The sequence below is a fragment of the Bufo bufo genome, chromosome 4 (assembly GCF_905171765.1).
Source record: "Bufo bufo chromosome 4, aBufBuf1.1, whole genome shotgun sequence".
In the NCBI taxonomy this organism is placed as follows: Eukaryota; Metazoa; Chordata; class Amphibia; order Anura; family Bufonidae; genus Bufo; species Bufo bufo.
Window position 1 is genome coordinate 3,016,485 of NC_053392.1, and position 17,560 is coordinate 3,034,044.

The window sequence follows — 17,560 nt, forward strand, 5'->3', positions numbered from 1 at the left end:
GAGTTTTCTCACACCGCTCTGAACGACACCAAAAACACAATAAAATGGCGCCTTTACTGTCCTCTGTTTTAACATCTTTTTTTTAGAAACATGTATTCTTCATTCAGTTTTTTTTGCGGAAAAAAACGAATGGATGCGGATGTACATTTGGAAAAAAACTTCAGTTTTTTGCGGAAATACGGATCCGCAAAAAAGTAACAAAAATCTGAAAGAGAAAAATACTGATGTGTGAATGGACCCTTAGTCTCAATCTCCTGAAATCGTCCTCCATGTCTCTGCAGTTCTTTTTTGGTAGAATGTGAGTCCTCTGGAGAGCACCTCGAGTTCCACATTAGCAGGTTTTTTATGTTAATAGGTTAATGACGCAGCTGACTTTACAAGGGTCCTGTTGGATGTTCTGCTTTGTCTTGTACCCGATTGGTGTGTGAATACCGCCCAACTTCAAGTTGAAGTCTGTGGAGTTTATTTTTCTTGTTGTAGTGTTGTCTAATATTGTTGCATTTTCAGCACTAAATTAGGGGTTATCCTCCCTAGCGTCACCCGCATTGCTAGGGAGGCTCGTCTCTCCCTGACACCAGATGTTTTAATCTGTGTACAGGGAGAAGCGGCGGCGCGGGGAGCGGTGTAAGTATATTACCTGTGAGGGGCCCGGCACATGGGGGTGGCTGTTGGAGAACTTGAATAAGCCCTTTAAGTTGCTCTTTAGCGTTTGTATATACATCTGAATCTTTTTCATGGAGTCTTAGAAGACCTGAATAAAGTGGTTCCACAGCCATTCACAAGTCCTGTAGCAAAGAGAGTGCATTCTAGGATGATTGAAGCACAGTCCCTTGGGGTTTAAGTATTCCTTCTTCCATCTGTTTATGGTACATTATGGTGTCCTCCCTTTAGAAACACTTGTTACTTTAGCCCTAGATTTTTTATTTTCACAAGGAGAAAATCAACAATAATTGTCATGTGCTCTAAAAATATATTTCAAAAATATATAATTTAATTAACCCCTTTGCTACCAGCGCCGTACATGCAGCGGGCGCCATGGCCGGCAGATCTGTTGTTTCAAACAGCAGAGACCTGCGGCTAATTACCGTGACCGGCAATAATGCTGATCGCAGTCATTAAAGGCTTTAGATGCCGTGATCAAGTGAGATCATGGCATCTAAATGCGCAAAAACCCAGAAGCATCCAAATGCCCCTCGCTGATGAGTCTTATAGTGTTCATGCTGCAATTCTTATTTGGCCAGGATAAGAAATGAGCAATTTCTAGTGAAAATCTCATTTTAAAAATCACTGATAGAACAAAATTATAAATTAAAAAACATTATTTATAGACTGATTTATGACCTTCAAAATCATCACAAAAAAGACATAAAAAAATTAAATAAAAGTTTAAATCCCCCTTTTTATATAATTAAAAAATAAATACCTAAATAACAATAACATGGGTATCACCGCGACCAAAAATGCCCATACTATTAAAATATTTAAAAAAAAAATTAATACAGCAAATGGCGTAACGAAGAAAAGAGTCAAAATGGCCGATTTGCCATTTTTCATTGCTTTTCTTACCCCAAAAATATTTAATAAAATGTGATCAAAAAGTCACACACACTCCAAAATGGTATCAATAAAAACTACAGATTGTCCCGCAATAAATGAGCCTCTAAACAGCTCAATAGAAATAAGTATAAAAAAGTTATGGGGGTCAGAATATGGTGATGTAAAAAATCTTTTTTTAGCAAAGTTTAAATAAATTTTAACACTATTTAGACATAAAAAATATATATATACATATGGGTATCATTGTAATCGTACTGACCCAGAGAATGAAGGGCATGGGTCGGTTTTGCCGCAAACGAAACGCTGTGGGAAAAAAACCCGTAAAACGGTGGAGGAATCCCATTTTATTTCCTATTCCACCCCATTTGGAATTTTTTTTACCGCTTCCCACTACGTTTTATGCCATAATTAATGGTGGCATTAGAAAGTACAACTTTTCCCGCAAACAATAAGCCCTCATACAGCTATTTGAAAGGAAATATAAAAAAGTTATGGCTCAAGGAATATAGGGAAGAAAAATAAAAACGCAAAAACGAAAAAACCTCCGGTATCCTAGGGGTTAATCAAGTAAAAACCCAATAAAAACAATACAAAATAATATAAAGTGATAATCAATACCAAAAGTATAACAATTCCAGTCCATAATATGCTGCAGACCCTGCATCTGTTAGTAAGGTGGATCCACAATATAAAGGTGAAACTTGAAAAATTTGAAAATCGTGCAAAAGTCCATTTATTTCAGTAATGCAAATTAAAAGGAATTGCAGTAATGCAGCTTAAAATTAGAATCTTGGGAAAAGGTTCAATATTCTCGGCTCAAAGTGTCGCACTCTAGTCAGCTAATTAATCCATAATCCCTGAGCAAAGGGGACCTCAAAATTGTGACTTTGGGGTTTCATAAGCTGTAAGCCATAATCATCCAAACTATAACAAATAAAGGCTCGGAATATCTCGCTTTGCCTGTAATGAGTCTCATATGTTAGTTTCACATTTTACGTTGCATTACTGAAATAAATGAACTTTGCACGATATTCACATTTTTTGAGTTTCACCTGTACAGTATATTCAAAGTCAGGGCAGGGATAAATATAAAAAGTTACAGTTGTGATCTAAAATGGTTGTAGATCGAGTCTGTTTCGTACTTTCCAATATAGATATGTCTTAGGTGTTGTAAGTTGCAACTTTGTGTTGCTAATGATGCTGCAGTTCATATAACGAGGTTTTAAGGTGCTATACAATGTTTGATATTTTTACACGTGTAGTAGAGAAAATGTCCCTCCAGTTTGTTGCCAATTTTCTCTGAATATGGCAACACCCAATATGTGGTTGTAAACTGTTATCTGGTCACATAAGAGGGCTCAGAAGGGAAGGAGCGCCATGTGCATTTGAGGCCCAGTTTGGTGATTTATACAGCACTGGCCGAAAACTGCTGAGATTCTGAAGTAAAATAAAAAACGAAACCCACATGAAGAAAGCCCATTTTAGAAACCACACTGCTCAGAGAATTTACCAATGGGATGTGGAGACCATTTTAACCTAACAGATGTTTTGCAAAAAATAATTCACGGCAGATATTGCAGTTTTTGCACAGATATACATGTTGAGCCCAGCTTGTGCCACCTGAGACACCCAGTGCCCTTTAAATGGTTAGGTAAGTTCTACTGGGTACTGAAATGCCATAAATATGGACGTACACTGTTGTCTGGGTACGCTACAGGGTTCAGAAGGTAAAGACCACCTTTTGGCTTTTACAGTACAGATTTTGATAGATTGGATTACAGGAACCATGTTGTTGCTGTTTTTTTTTTTTTTTTTTTCACTGGAACTTCAACATTTCAGGGTCTGATCTCTGTTTCAGTGCAGTACAATACATGCTGTATTTTACTGCATTGACTGTCAGTGTATTACACTGACCGTTCACCTATAAGATCCAGTGTTACGGACAGTGGGTGTAGACCCACTGTGCCAACTATCCAATTTGGCTTTGGGCTAATTCTAAGGCATTGTCCTGGTGGTTCCCTGGTATTCACCCTTTAACACCTGTACAAGGATCTGGACTTCGCCGCAAGGAACCAACTAAGTTGCTACCTCCTGGTGTAGTTCGCCGCTGATCCACAGGAGTCGGAGACACCTGGACACAGGCAAAGGCATGGTCTGAATAAAGTCCAATAGAGCAGGCTGCGTTCTTGCTTATTCCAATTATTGATTCAAAGGTCAGGGAAGGCAGTGTTTGAACGTAATCCAGGTCACAGTTCTAACGTCGGGGCAAGCAGCAAGGACCAGAATCAGAAAACAGGCAGAGATCGGTACACAGACAAGATCACCTTCATTGAGTACTAATGAGTAGAAAACTCAAAGCTCAGATGAGGAGGCTGATCAGCAACTTAACCAGCTCCTGGACGGGGCAGATAAAATAATTCAGAAAATAGAGCGATACCTCCCCTTGCTCAGGACAGGAGGACAAGGCATCAATATTTTCCAGAGGCTCCCAAGACCTCTCCTCTGGACCGAAACCTTTCCAATTTTTTATTGAGAATGTCCTTGACCTCATAAATATGTTCAGAATTAACTCGAGCAGCAGCAGTCTTGGAACCTGTGGAGTATTTTTTGAAGACCAGGGGCTAGAGTAGTGAGACATAAATCTTTTGAACTTTAAAGGGTCCAAGAAATTGAGGAACTAGTTTATTGAAAGGCATATTTAAATTGATGTATTTAGAAGAAAGCCATACTCTGTCAGCTGGAGCAAACTGAGGAGGAGATCTGCGCTTGTGATCGGCAAACTTCTTCATCCATCTCCAGTGCAGTTTTGGATTCCTGCGCCACACTTTGGAAAATTTCTCCAAAATGCTGCTGGAACTTCAGACTTAGCAGAGGCGGAAGAGGAATCCTGATATGACGACCATAAACAATGAAGAATGGGGATTTTTCTGTGAACACATTGGTAATGGTTATAATTAGAGTTGAGCCAATCGAAGTTGATGAACTGGAATTCGATCGAAATTTCAAGAAAAATTTGATTAACCACAAAGTCGAATTTACTCGCATTTTGTGGTAACCAATCAGATTTTTTTCTAAAATGTCTGCTGTACGTGTTAGAAAGAGGAATGAGGGAGCACCCAAAATGCTATGCAGACAGCCAATCAGCAGATAGCCAGCCCCTGTAAATCCGTCAATCCTTAATTGTGTAATTAGGGTGAAACTACACATCTTAGGGTGCCCACCTTATCTTTCATATAATTCAATCTTTTAATAATCCCTTATTGTTTAATTGGGGTGAAATTGCGGTCAGACAGGTGCCAGTGACATCCAGCAGTCAAGTTTTGACCAGCAACCCGGCTGTCATTTAATGGTTGACTCGGTCTTCAACATTATCTCAAGTGACATCAGACACCTCAAACCTGGAGTCGGTGGATTCCTCTGACACCATGCTTAGTTGGCATGTCCCAGGAACAAGCTGTGCTCCCCCACCTGTCCTGAACCTGCCTTTTTCATTTTCTGTTCCTTCTGCTTGGGAAGTATTGTATACTGTCAGTTTGGCTCAGCTTTTCAGCGAGGACGAGATTATTGAGGATAGTCGGCAGCTACTGCCCAGCCAAGATGTGGAGGAGAGATACGCTGCTTCTTCTGGTAGGCGGGCAAGTAGAGATTATTAGAGTGTTGTGGGAGCGTGTGTTGCAAGCGGTCAGCCATGTGGCCCTGAGACTGGTGACATCAGTGACATGCAGACAGTAGTGGATGATGTAGCTGATCGGACGTTGGAGACGGGTGCGATCATCAGGGGATGAGGGTGACAGCTTGCGCATGAGGCAGCGGCTGAGCCAGCAGGATTGTATCATGGCTGTGATTCAGCAGGGTGGCAACAGTGTGAAGTCTGGAGCCAAAAGTGCCCGTGGTAGACCGTCTGCTACTCGGGAGTCTACCTGTCTTAGAACAAGCGGTGCACAGGTTCATGGTGGCAGCAGGCAGTCAACATGGAGTGGTTGAGGGAAAATGCCATACTCATCGGTGTGGGAATTTTTCATCAAGTCACCGGAGGATATCAGCGTGGTTGTTTGTATAATGTGTGGGCAGTAGCACCACGGCACTGTCAAAACATGCAGCATCACCATAAAGTTGCCTGCTAAAACTGTGGTGCTAATGTATTGGTACAGCCTGAGGCAGCAACCGCTGCATCGCCCAGTGGCCCGCAGCCCTTCTCCAGCATTCAAGGCTCCACCACCTTAGCAAAAGGGAGCTGTGTTTCCTTCCCATCATCTACTAGTCCTGATTTCCGGCTCCTCCTTCTCGTCACGTGTTTTGCCAGCAATCGATCACCGGGGCAATTGCAAAAATAAAACCGTATGCATGCACTTATCCATCAGCGCAGAAGCTAAACGTGCTCCTGGCCAAGTTGCTGATACAACAGTCCCTCCCTTTCCATGTGGCAGACTCTGCACCTGTCAGAGAACTGATGGCTTGTGCCAAGCCAAGGTGGAGAGTCCCCAAGCCATCATTACTTGTCTAAAAAGGCTGTACCAGCCCTGCACACGTATACTGAACAGAAGATGGGCCAATCCTTGAGCCTGTCGGTGTCTGGTAAAGTTCATAGCAGTGCTGACAGGTGGAGCTGTAACTACGGTCAAGGACAATATATGTCCTTTATGGCCCACTGGGTAAATGTGGTTCCTGCCCAGCCACTCCAGCAACTTGGCCATGTGACTGCATGGCCGCCTCCACGTTCTCAAGCTGTGAGTCCTCTGCCAATGTCCTCCTCTGCCTCCTCATCCTCAACCTTGTCCTCAGCCTCCACTGCAGACACAATTCGGAGTGCTCCTCCAGCAGAGCATGGCGGTGTCACGTTGTTCTGCACCTGGTTTGCCTGGGCAAATGGAATCACGCCGGGGAGGAACTGCTCCGCGTCCTTTAAGAGGAAATTGAATCCTGGCTGTCTCCTCGCCAACATGGTCACCGACAACGGGAAGAACATTGTGTCGGATTCTGCGTCAAGGAGGGCTGACCCATGCTCCCTGCATGGAGCATGTCTTTAATCTGGTTTTAAAGCGGTTCCTGAAGTCTTTAGGTTCTGTAGACATCTATGTGGAATCAGCTGGCGACGGTGTAAAAGGAGTGCGCTCTTTCACTCTATAGTAGAATCGTGGCCCACTGCACGGTTCCTTATACCTGATGCTAACATTGACCTGTAAGGCTCACTCGAGTTATTTGGTACGTTTTGGCCCCATAACTGACCAAATAAGTGAAGTGCAAAGTTATTCTAAGAGTCATGCCTGTCAACTGCCTGTCATACTGATGCACAATAAGTCTTTCACTACCACAGTGGACTACCTATGCATGTTTCCACAATGCAAAGTGTTGTACACTGATATACAGGCTCTCTGCAGCCAGGAAATGGCTGATTTTTTTCTGCGCTTTATCACGAATAAATTTAGATTGAATCATCATATTTTTGGGGAAATTTTTTGAAAACTTCGCTCATCTCTAGTTATAATAAGAAAACTCTCCCCAAGGAAGCAGATCAGCCCAGTTGTCTTGATGTGTGCTGCTAAAATGACGGAGATAATTAGTTAAGATATGATTGGTCCGTTCAACTTGCCCATTCTACTGTGGATGGTATGCGGAAGAAAAGTCCAGAGATACATCCATAAGTTTGTAAAATGGCTCTCCAGAATTTCTAAGTAAACTGGACCCTTCTATCAGACACTATATGCTGTGGAACTCCATGGAGCCTGAAGGTAATCCGGACAAAGGGACAAAATGAGCTCTTTTGGAAAACCGGTCAAGAACTACCCAGATGACTATACATCCATTGGAAGAGGGCAAGTCTGTGATAAGGTCCATAGCTAGGTGCTGCCACGAAGCCTCAGAAATGGATAAAGGATCAGAGAAGACCAGAGGGCCTTTGTTTCCGAGTCTTGTTCTAAGCTCAGGTGGTGCAAGCAGAAATGAAATTCCAGATATCCTTAAAGGGGTTGTCCAAGTTATATTTATTGATGACCTATCCTAAGGATAGGTCATCAATATCAGATCGGCAGGGGTCCTACAGCCGACACCCCAGCTATACACTTGGATAGGAGCGATCCGTCCCATTGAAATGAATGGAACAGCTTGGGTGTAATAACACCTGCACACTGCTGCAGATGCAACAGCGAGCAGGTAAACAATGAAAAGCAGCCAGCGCTGGCACGGCGGTGCCTTCTCTTCAAACAGTTGATTGGCGGGGGGGCCAGCTGTCGGGCCCCCGCCGATCTGATATTGATGACCTATCCTGAGGATAGGTAATCAATAAATATAACTTGGACAACCCCTTCAATCATAGAAGGCCATCAATAAAAATGAAAGATTACATTTTGCAGTTTTACATTGACCAGGATGCCCAGATTAGAACTATGCCCCCAAGACCAAATCAGTCTCCTTCTAGACTCAGGTACATATGACTCTCCAGGGGGAAAGGTTTTTAGTCAAACAGGAGCCACAGTTAAAGTTTTAGCATGATTAATGATGTATTTGGCTCTTTCACTTGATCAGTGGGATCAAAGGATCTCGACAGAGCATCAGCTTTAATATTCTTATCCACAGAACGGAAGTGCAGAATTAAATCAAATCGGTTAAAGAATAAGTACCATCGAGCCTATTGAAGGCCAACATCTCTGTCTCCTATGGATTTATTCTTCTTAAAAAAAAAGAGAAGGACTTGGAGAAGAATCCACACGTCACCATCTTTCCAGAAGCACTTTTCTGTGTAAGAACTGCCCCTGCCTTGGTGGAGAACTTGTCTGCAATGTGAACTGATAAATGACGACACACATATAGAGGAGGTCTCTGAAGATGTAATTTACAAACTCTTGAAAGACTGCCAGGGAATTGCATAGCCTAAAAGGCATCACCAGAAACTTGTAGTTTCCTTCCCGAGTGTTAAAGGCAATCTTCCATTCATCACCTTTGCAGATACGGATTAGGTTATAAGCTCTGCATAGATTGAAGGTTCTGTGGTACTGGAGGATGTCGGAGCAGCAGTACAGGAGTCAGGCATTTAGAATAACAGGCTGACCCCTAACATAAAATCTCACCAGATTCCCAATTCAGGACTGGACTATGCTGTCATAACCATGGTAATCCCAGCAGCAGAGAACTTGTGGACTTAGGGAGAACCAGCAAGGAAATCTTCTCTGTGTAAAGCGCACCTACTTGTAGTTCCAGAGAAGTGTGACAAACTGAATGAGATTGATGAAAGCCCTTCCATCTACAGATGTCACAAACAAAGGTTTCTTAAGCCATTGAGTAGGTATCTGGTAGTGATTCACCACAGCCAGGTACATGATGTCCCCTGGTGAACCGGAATCCAATAGAGCGGAGATGGTGAACTGAGTACCAGAGAAGGACATGGTCACAGGTAAAGTCAATCTTGAAGAGGACTGATCTTCACCTATGGCAGCCTCTCCTACTGACCCTAGGCTCTGGAGTTTTTTGGCTTGAGAGGGCAGGTACAGGCATAGTGTCCCTCGCCTCCACAGTATATGCACAGATTATTGGAGCATCTGTGCATGCATTCTTCCTCTGTTAGCCTGAGCCTGTCCACCTCCATAGGCTTCGATACAGTAGCCAAGGATGTAAAAGCGGTAGAAATTGGCCTCTGGAATCTGGGTGCCAATCTAAAAGATCTCTCTGGGCTACCTCTTTGGATCTTTCCTAGAACCGCGGGTCAATTCTTGTGGCCAGAGAAATCAAGGCATCCAGACTATATGGAATGTCCCAACTTGCCAATTCGTCCTTGATTTAGCCTGCCAGTCCCTCCTAAAAACCTGCCACCAGGGCTTCATTATTCCACCCCAGTTCCAAGGCCAGGCTTCAGAACTGGATGTATTGACCCACAGTAAGACTGCCCTGACATAAATGCAGAAGGGAGGAGGCAGAAGCAGTTGTGCGTTCGGGCTCATCAAAAACTCTCCGGAAGGTCTCCAGGAATACACTCAAACTGTTATTAACCGGATCATTTCTTTCCCACAGTGGGTTTATCCAGGCTAGCTCCAGAGAGATGAGACATCATAAACACTACCTTGGAGCAGTCGGTCAGACACTGATAGGACAGTAATTCAAAGAGAATCCAAAACATTGTTTGGGATCTCTATCATATCGAGGAGGGGATGATAAATGAGGTCCAGAGATTGACCAGTCTGAGGTGTAGTTGAGGACGTTGCAGCTGCTGAAGAGGAACACAGTACTGCAGCGGTAGTTGTCAGGGTATTCAGACAAGCATTAACATTATACAGGTAAGCTAGTATTTTCTCTTGGATTGGCGATTCAAGGTCGGGGCAGGCAGAGTTTGTATGTAATCCAGATCACAGTTCAGAGATCGGGCAGTCAGCAAGGGGCAGAGTCAGAAAACATATAGAGTTTGGTACAACGATATCCAGACAAGATCACCTTCACTGAGTACTAACTAGTGGAAACCTCAAAGCTCAGGCAAGGATGTGGATCCAGAGCCCAGGTAAATAGAAGGCTGATCAGCAACTTAACCAGCACCTGGACAGGGGCAGGTAAAAAATTAACTCTCCTAATGGTGAAAGGAGTTCACTGAGCACTAATCCCAGTACGCAGGGGAAATGGAGCGATACCTGCCTATGCTCGGGATAGCAGGACAACAGCGAACATAAGCCGCCAGCCTAACATTCAGATTTGGGGCTAGACCGCATAGGCCTACATAGTTGCCAGGACCCAAGGCCTTTGCTATTGCATTAATTGAGACATTGCAGTGCAGGGACCCAATTGGGTGAGCTAAGGGTTAATTCACCGGTATTGGCATTTCCTACATTGCCAGCTGTAATGGGCCTGGCTGTCAGTAACAGCTGTCAGATCGTGTCGGGAAGTAACTTTCCACTATCCCGTAAATTTTCTGCCATTTCCAGAAAATTCTGTATAGGGGGGGGAATGATGCCTTGGACTATTGGGCAACCTGGCAGATTATGCTTGTCTTTTTGGATTTGGGGTAGTTTGTACATTACTGGTGGGATGGGGTGTATTAATGAAATAGTCATGTAACTTGTCATCGATTATGTCTGCTGCCTAGGCCGCTCAGAACCTGGTGATATACTTCCTCATCACATAACTGTCTTCTGACCTCAGCCTCCTACTCATCAACATCCATAATAACAATTGGTTTCACCTCAATATTTTGTCGACTGCATAACATTTAACGCCTCCTTCCTTTACATCCTGTCTCAACTGAATTGAGGGGATGAAAGTGAACCCTAGAATCCAACCACATTTCTGTCCCTCCCTACTTGAACGATCGCCATAAACAATGGACCACAACTGGACTGCAGTCCCTCCTTAACCGGGTACTGGGGCTTACAAGGGACAAAGCCGAGGATAAAAATATTAGTGCGCCTGAGGTGGCAGTGCAGGTTATGATTTGGCTGGTGCTCCTTCACAGGGTGACCATCTTCTTAGCATCTTTTAGTCTCAGTATGTCTGCACACCCATGGCTTTCTGGCAATCTGGACCAGATTATTGTTTTTCTTAGAACAGCAGTCAATTATAAAGGGTATTTAAATATGTAATGTGTTTTTCAGATAATAGGATGCACTGAACCATAGGCACCTAGGATTTAGAGGAGGAAAGCATGAAAAAAAAAATGTTTTTCATCAGACCTCCAATCTTCATCAGACCCCAAATCCTCATCAGACCCTAGATCAGACCCCAATTCCTCATCAGACCTCAGATCAGACATATAAACTGACGTTGCACAGTGACTGCACTGTATGCAGTTAGAACACAGTGCATCGCGGCACCAGAAGATGATCAGGGAGCGGTGAGTATAGCCAGCACAGGGAGCGCTATGTTCACCTCCTGCCGGTCCTGCAGTGTACTAATGAGCATGTCCATAATGGAAGCGCTCATTATTATTTGCTTCATAAGAAGCACTGACATTTTCCTATCACTTTTAGGTGAACAAAATGCATTAACCACCTCATAAGTCTGAGTGACTGTATACGGCCCTCTCTGCATATTATCCATTTACTATACAAGCAGTAGCCGTATATGCGAGGGCCCTGCTATTGGCTGCTGCTGGACCAGGATAGCCGGTTATATTAATGAGCACAGTGAGACCAGATTGCCTTGGTGTTTTATTGTGATCCATTTTCATGTGCATTATGTCTATTTTTCTTTGTTTACACTTGTGAATAATTCTACAATCTTTTATACTATTGTTATATTGCGCAAAGTCTGTGTCATTCATACCTTTGGTTACTTAAAGCGGTTCTCCAGGAATTAAAAAAATGAAAATATTTTATAATAAATATATTCACAAATACCTTTCATTACTTAGAATGGCTTGATTTGTCTAGGGAGCAATCGTTAGGAGAAATAAAATGGCCGCCGTCCTATCAGTGCACACAAAACCTGTCCTAATCACAGGAGGACAAGTTACTTCACCACAATGAGCCATAAATTCCCCAGAGATTCAGCTAACGTTCTTGTAATCTGTATTCAGGATCATCATCCCTGACAAGTAGAGAGGAGGATGAGGCAGCTCTTTACTTCAGTGTTGTAAAGTAACTTGTCCTCATGTGTGATCAGGACAGGTTTTGTGTGAACTAATGGGACAGTGTCCCTTTTGTTTCCCCTGATGATTGCACCCCAGATAAAATGAGCCATTATAAGTAATGAAAGGTATTTGAGAACATATTGATAATAAAGTAATATTTAAGTATTTTCTTTCTCTTAATTCCCAGAGAACCTCTTTAAAGGGAACCTGTCACCAGGATTTTGTGTATAGAGCTGGGGACATGGGCTGCTAGATGGCCGCTAGCACATCCGCAATACCCAGTCCCCATAGCTCTGTGTGCTTTTATTGTGTTAAAAAACCGTTTCGACCCATATGCAAATGAATCTGATATGAGTCCTGTGTCCGGAGATGAGTCAAGCGGAAAGGAGCCCAGCACCGCCCCGCGTCCTCCGAATCTCCTTGCTGGCTGACGTCACAGAGCTGGAGCGCCGAAATATCGTTATGCGCGAGCTAGCGCATGCGTAGTTCGTTCCCTGTGCTGATGCCAGCACAGGGAATGAACATGATGCCGACACTGCGCATGCGCTAGCTCACGCATCGTGAGATTTCGGCGCTCCAGCTCTGTGACGACAGCCAGCAAGGAGGAGATTCGGAGGACGCGGGGCGGTGCTGGGCTCCTTTTCCGCTTGACTCATCTCCGGACACAGGACTCATATCAGGTTCATTTGCATATGGGTCGAAACGTTTTTTTAACACAATAAAAGCGCACAGAGCTATGGGGACTGCATATTGCAGATGAGCTAGTGGCCATCTAGCAGCCCATGTCCTCAGCTCTATGCACAAAATCCTGGTGACAGGTTCCCTTTAAATATTAATATACACTTTATACAACTGAATAAGTACTGTATGATTAATAACACTATCACCACGGGGTACAGAATCAAGTAAAGTAGTAAACGGTAATCCCTAATAAAACATAACTTTTAATCAGTCAGATTAATAGAAGTCCCTAAGAATATAACAGATCAACAAGAAAAAAAATATTATAATAAGAGTGCTCAATGACACTCAAACATAGTGGTGCACAGCAGCACCTAAAAGAGTAACCGGTAGTCCTACCATATCGTGGGGCTCCTCCGGACTTCGTGGATACACAACAGATGATATCATCCTGAAAAATCAAGGCAGGTAATGGACAGGTGCGGAAGGGGGCTCTCGGTCCCTAAAAAGCCCTAAGGTATGGGTGCTATGCTGAACCTATCGTCCTAGCCACGGAGCACCCGTCCTAAGAAGAAGGACCACATCCGGAACCTTTCCCTCAAGCTACTTGGCCCTAAAATGCCCTAGTGCAGCTAGTCCCTACATGCATGTTTCGATTTAATCTCATCAGGGGAAACATAACAGAGACTGGAAAGGAACAAAGACCATATCCAGAAGGGCATAAGTTAAATGTGGTCTAACAATATAATGTATATACGAATAGAAACTAATACATAATGTAAACAAATGCCAAAAAGATAGTTAAGGCTATTTCAGTAGAAGTGGCCGCACAAAATGTAGGCTCCACTACTAGATGCTGGGGCCTATGCAAGTGCCGTACAATATGGGGCACTTGCCGTCATATGGGGGAACCTTATGATAAGAAGAAACCTCCAGTCCGGTGGGCCTGAGCTTCTGTCGAGGCAGTAAGATGACCAGTCTGCCGACAGCCGCCCGCCCGGAATTTAAATCTAAACCAGGTCTCAGAACGAGGTTTGGGACGCAGCGCGGTGACCGCTCATGCTCGGCAAGCGCTCAATACAGACAGCGCTTACCTAGTGTAGAATTCATTGATGAAGAGCCCGGATACATCGCGCGTCATCAAGTAAGGCCACATAACGTGTCAAAAACATGGGACGCCTTCATAGTATGTGACCAAGTTGCGAGTTGTTGCCAGGCAACCGGGACATGTTACCGGCAGTTCGCAACCGCGCGGTCCTAAGTATGGGACAGCACTATACATAAAAGGCATTAGTGGCGTTTGGATATAAAAGGTAAAGAGGTCAAAGTGACCCAAATCCAGAGTCGATCTTACACAGAAGAAGACACACAATTACCATAATAGATATAAAAAAGTGAAATAGTAATTATAATTGATGCCTGCCTATTCAATAGATAGAGGAATCTAGTCACCATAAAGGTACTTTACTTGATGACGCACGATGTATCCGGGCGCGCCATTAATTAATTCTACACTAGGTAAGCGCTGTCTGTAATGAGCGCCTGCAATCGTTTTGACGTCACCGCACTGCGTCCCAGGCCTCGTTCTGAGACCTGGTTTAGATTTCAATTCCGGGCGGGCGGCTGTCGGCAGACATGTCATCTTACTGCCTCGACAGATGCTCAGGCCCACCAGCCTGGAGGTTTCTTCTTATTATAAGGTTCCCCCATATGACTGCAAGTGCCCCATATCGTACGGCACTTGCATAGGTCCAGCATCTAGTAGTGGAGCCTACATTTTGGGTGGCCACTTCTATTGAAATAGCCTTAAAGGGAACCTGTCACCGGGATTTTGGGTATAAAGCTGAGGACATGGGTTGCTAGATGGCCGCTAGCACATCCGCAATACCCAGTCCCTATAGCTCTGTGTGCTTTTATTGTGTAAAAAAAACGATTTGATACATATGCAAATTAACATAAAAGAGTCATATCTTACTTGTGTGACCAGAGAAGAGTCATATTTTCAAGCTCTGACTCATCTCAGGTTAATTTCCATATGTATCAAATCGGTTTTTATACACAATAAAAGCACACAGAGCTATAGGGACTGGGTATTGCGGATGTGCTAGCGGCGATCTAGCAGCCCATGTCCTCGGCTCTATACACAAAATCCTTTTGGCATTTGTTTACATTATGTATTAGTATCTATTCTTATATACATTATGTTGTTAGACCACATTTAACTTATGCCCTTCTGGATATGGTCTTTGTTCCTTTCCAGTCTCTGTTATGTTTCCCCTGATGAGAGTAAATCGAAACATGCATGTAGGGACTAGCTGCACTAGGGCATTTTAGAGCCAAGTAGCTTGAGGGCAAGGTTCCGGATGGGGTTGTTCTTCTTAGGACGGTGCTCTGTGGCTAGGACGATAGGTTCAGCATAGCACCCATACCTTAGTGCTTTCTAGGGACCTAGAGCCCCCTTCCGCACCTGTCCATTACCTGCCTTGATTTTTCAGAAACATATCATCTGTTGTGTATCCACGAAGTCCGGAGAAACCTCATGATATGGTAGGACTACCAGTTACTTTCTTAGGTGCCGCCGTGCACCACTATGTTTGAGTGTCATTCAGCACTCTTATTATAATAGAAAAAAAATGTTGTTGATCTGTTATATTCTTAGGGACTTCTATTAATCTGACTGATTAAAAGTTATGTTTTATTAGGGATTACCGTTTACTACTTTACTTGACACTTTTTACAACCCTGATATTATTACTTGTACATAGATGACTTTGCTCTCTAAGTAATGGACTTCTTCATCAACCGTGAGCATACCAAATTTAGTAATTTTTTCCTTTTTGTTATATACTCAACAGGAAAGAAGCCGTATTCATGTTCGGTATGTGGCAAATGCTTTATAAGTAAATCAGATCTTGCTAAACATGAGAGAAGTCACACAGGAGAGAAGCCTTTTTCATGTTCAGTATGTGGCAAATGCTTTATAAGTAATTCAGATCTTGTTAAACATGAGCGAAGTCACACAGGAGAGAAGCCATATTCATGTTCAGAATGTGGGAAATGTTTTACCCAGAAAGCAACTCTTGTTAAACATACAAGAATTCACACTGGAGAGAAGCCATTTTCTTGTTCAGAATGTGAAAAATGTTTTACAAATCAGTCAGGTCTTGCTAGACATAAGAGAAGTCACACAGGAGAGAAGCCTTATTCATGTTCAGAATGTGGAAAATATTTCACGGCTAAATCAGATCTTCTTATACATTGGAGAATTCACACAGGGGAGAAGCCATATTCTTGTCCAGAATGTGGGAAAAGCTTTAAAAAAAAATCAAATCTTGTAACTCATGAGAGAACTCACACAGGAGAGAAACCGTATTTATGTTCAGAATGTGGAAAATGTTTTAAAATTAAATCAGATCTTGCAAAACATGAGAGAATTCACACAGGAGAGAAACCGTATTCATGTTCAGTATGTGGCAATCGCTTTAGATGTAAATCGCTGCTTGTTAACCATGTGAGAAGTCATGTGGGAGAGAAGAAGTATTCCTGTTTAGAATGTGGGAAATGTTTTATCAAGAAATCAAACCTTGATCAACATAAGAGAGTTCACTCAGGAGAGAAGCCGTATTCATGTACAGAATGTGGGAAATGCTTTGCACAGAAACCAAGCCTTAATAAACATGAGAAAATTCACACCGGAGAGAAGCCATATTCATGTTCAGAATGTGGGAAATTTTTTGCAACGAAACCAAGCCTTAATCAACATCAGAGAATTCACAAAGGCAAAAAACTGTATTCATGTTCAGAATGTGGGCAATGTTTTACAAGTAAATTAGATCTTGATCAACATAAGAGAGTTCACACAGGAAATCAACCATTTTGATGTTTTGTATAAACAAATTTTTTTACCAGGAAATTATATTTTTGAAACTCATCAGGGAATTCACACCGAGAAGAAACCATAATCCTGTAAAGAATGTGGGAAACATTATAGCAGAAAAATCTAACTTTATTTACACAAGAGCCTTATTTACTGTCAGAGCAGTGATGATGAATTGTCCCCATGGACCTTGCTGCATCTTCTTACTGTATTCATACCTCCACCCTCACTGCAGGAGAATGCAGAGGACATAGTGTAAGGGGAAGGACCTCCTACATAGACCTTTATGTACCATGTGGACACATTAATATCTGATCTTATTTTTATTATATATATAAAGGACGTATATATATATATATGTGTGTGTGTGTATGTTCCTCGATCACTCAAAAACGCAACCATCGATTTCATCGACACTTGGTATACACATCCTTTGCTACGAGGAAAGAAATCTTGTGGGGGTCATACGCCCCCACACAGCAGCTGCATGGAGTCTGTATGCTCCAACTGTTTTTGCTACACACTTATTGCTCTGTAACTCAAAAACTCATCAATCAATTTCTACTAAACTCGGTGCACATATCACTTACTATCTAGGAAAGAATACAGTGGAGGTAACATGCCGGTACACAATGAGTTTTTGTCTGTCCCGACGTCTGTCTGTCTGTTCTTTATGAGCGACCAAACGACTGGACCGATCTTCACCAAATTTGGAACACAGGTACATCAGGTGTCCGGGAAGATTTTACACCGGGTCTCAGCTCTCTAGGATATACCGTTCCTGACATATTCCCAAAAAATGATCTGCATTAGCCAATACAAGCCTGCAAGGATTTCTCTTCATCTCCCAACTTCCATACACACGGTCACATGTCCTTTATCAGCCAATAGAAGCTTGCAGG

The 17,560-nt window shown here is 42.9% G+C and overlaps 1 long non-coding RNA gene across 1 annotated transcript; it reads right to left on the reverse strand.

The window, feature by feature from the left end:
- Positions 1–4,116: 4,116 nt before the first annotated feature.
- On the reverse strand, positions 4,117–16,516 carry LOC120998435. Its single transcript, XR_005778379.1, has 4 exons — positions 16,438–16,516; positions 15,955–16,017; positions 13,389–13,394; positions 4,117–4,126 (listed from the first exon to the last, which is right to left on the reverse strand). It is a non-coding gene; the product is annotated as an uncharacterized LOC120998435 (long non-coding RNA).
- Positions 16,517–17,560: the final 1,044 nt, after the last annotated feature.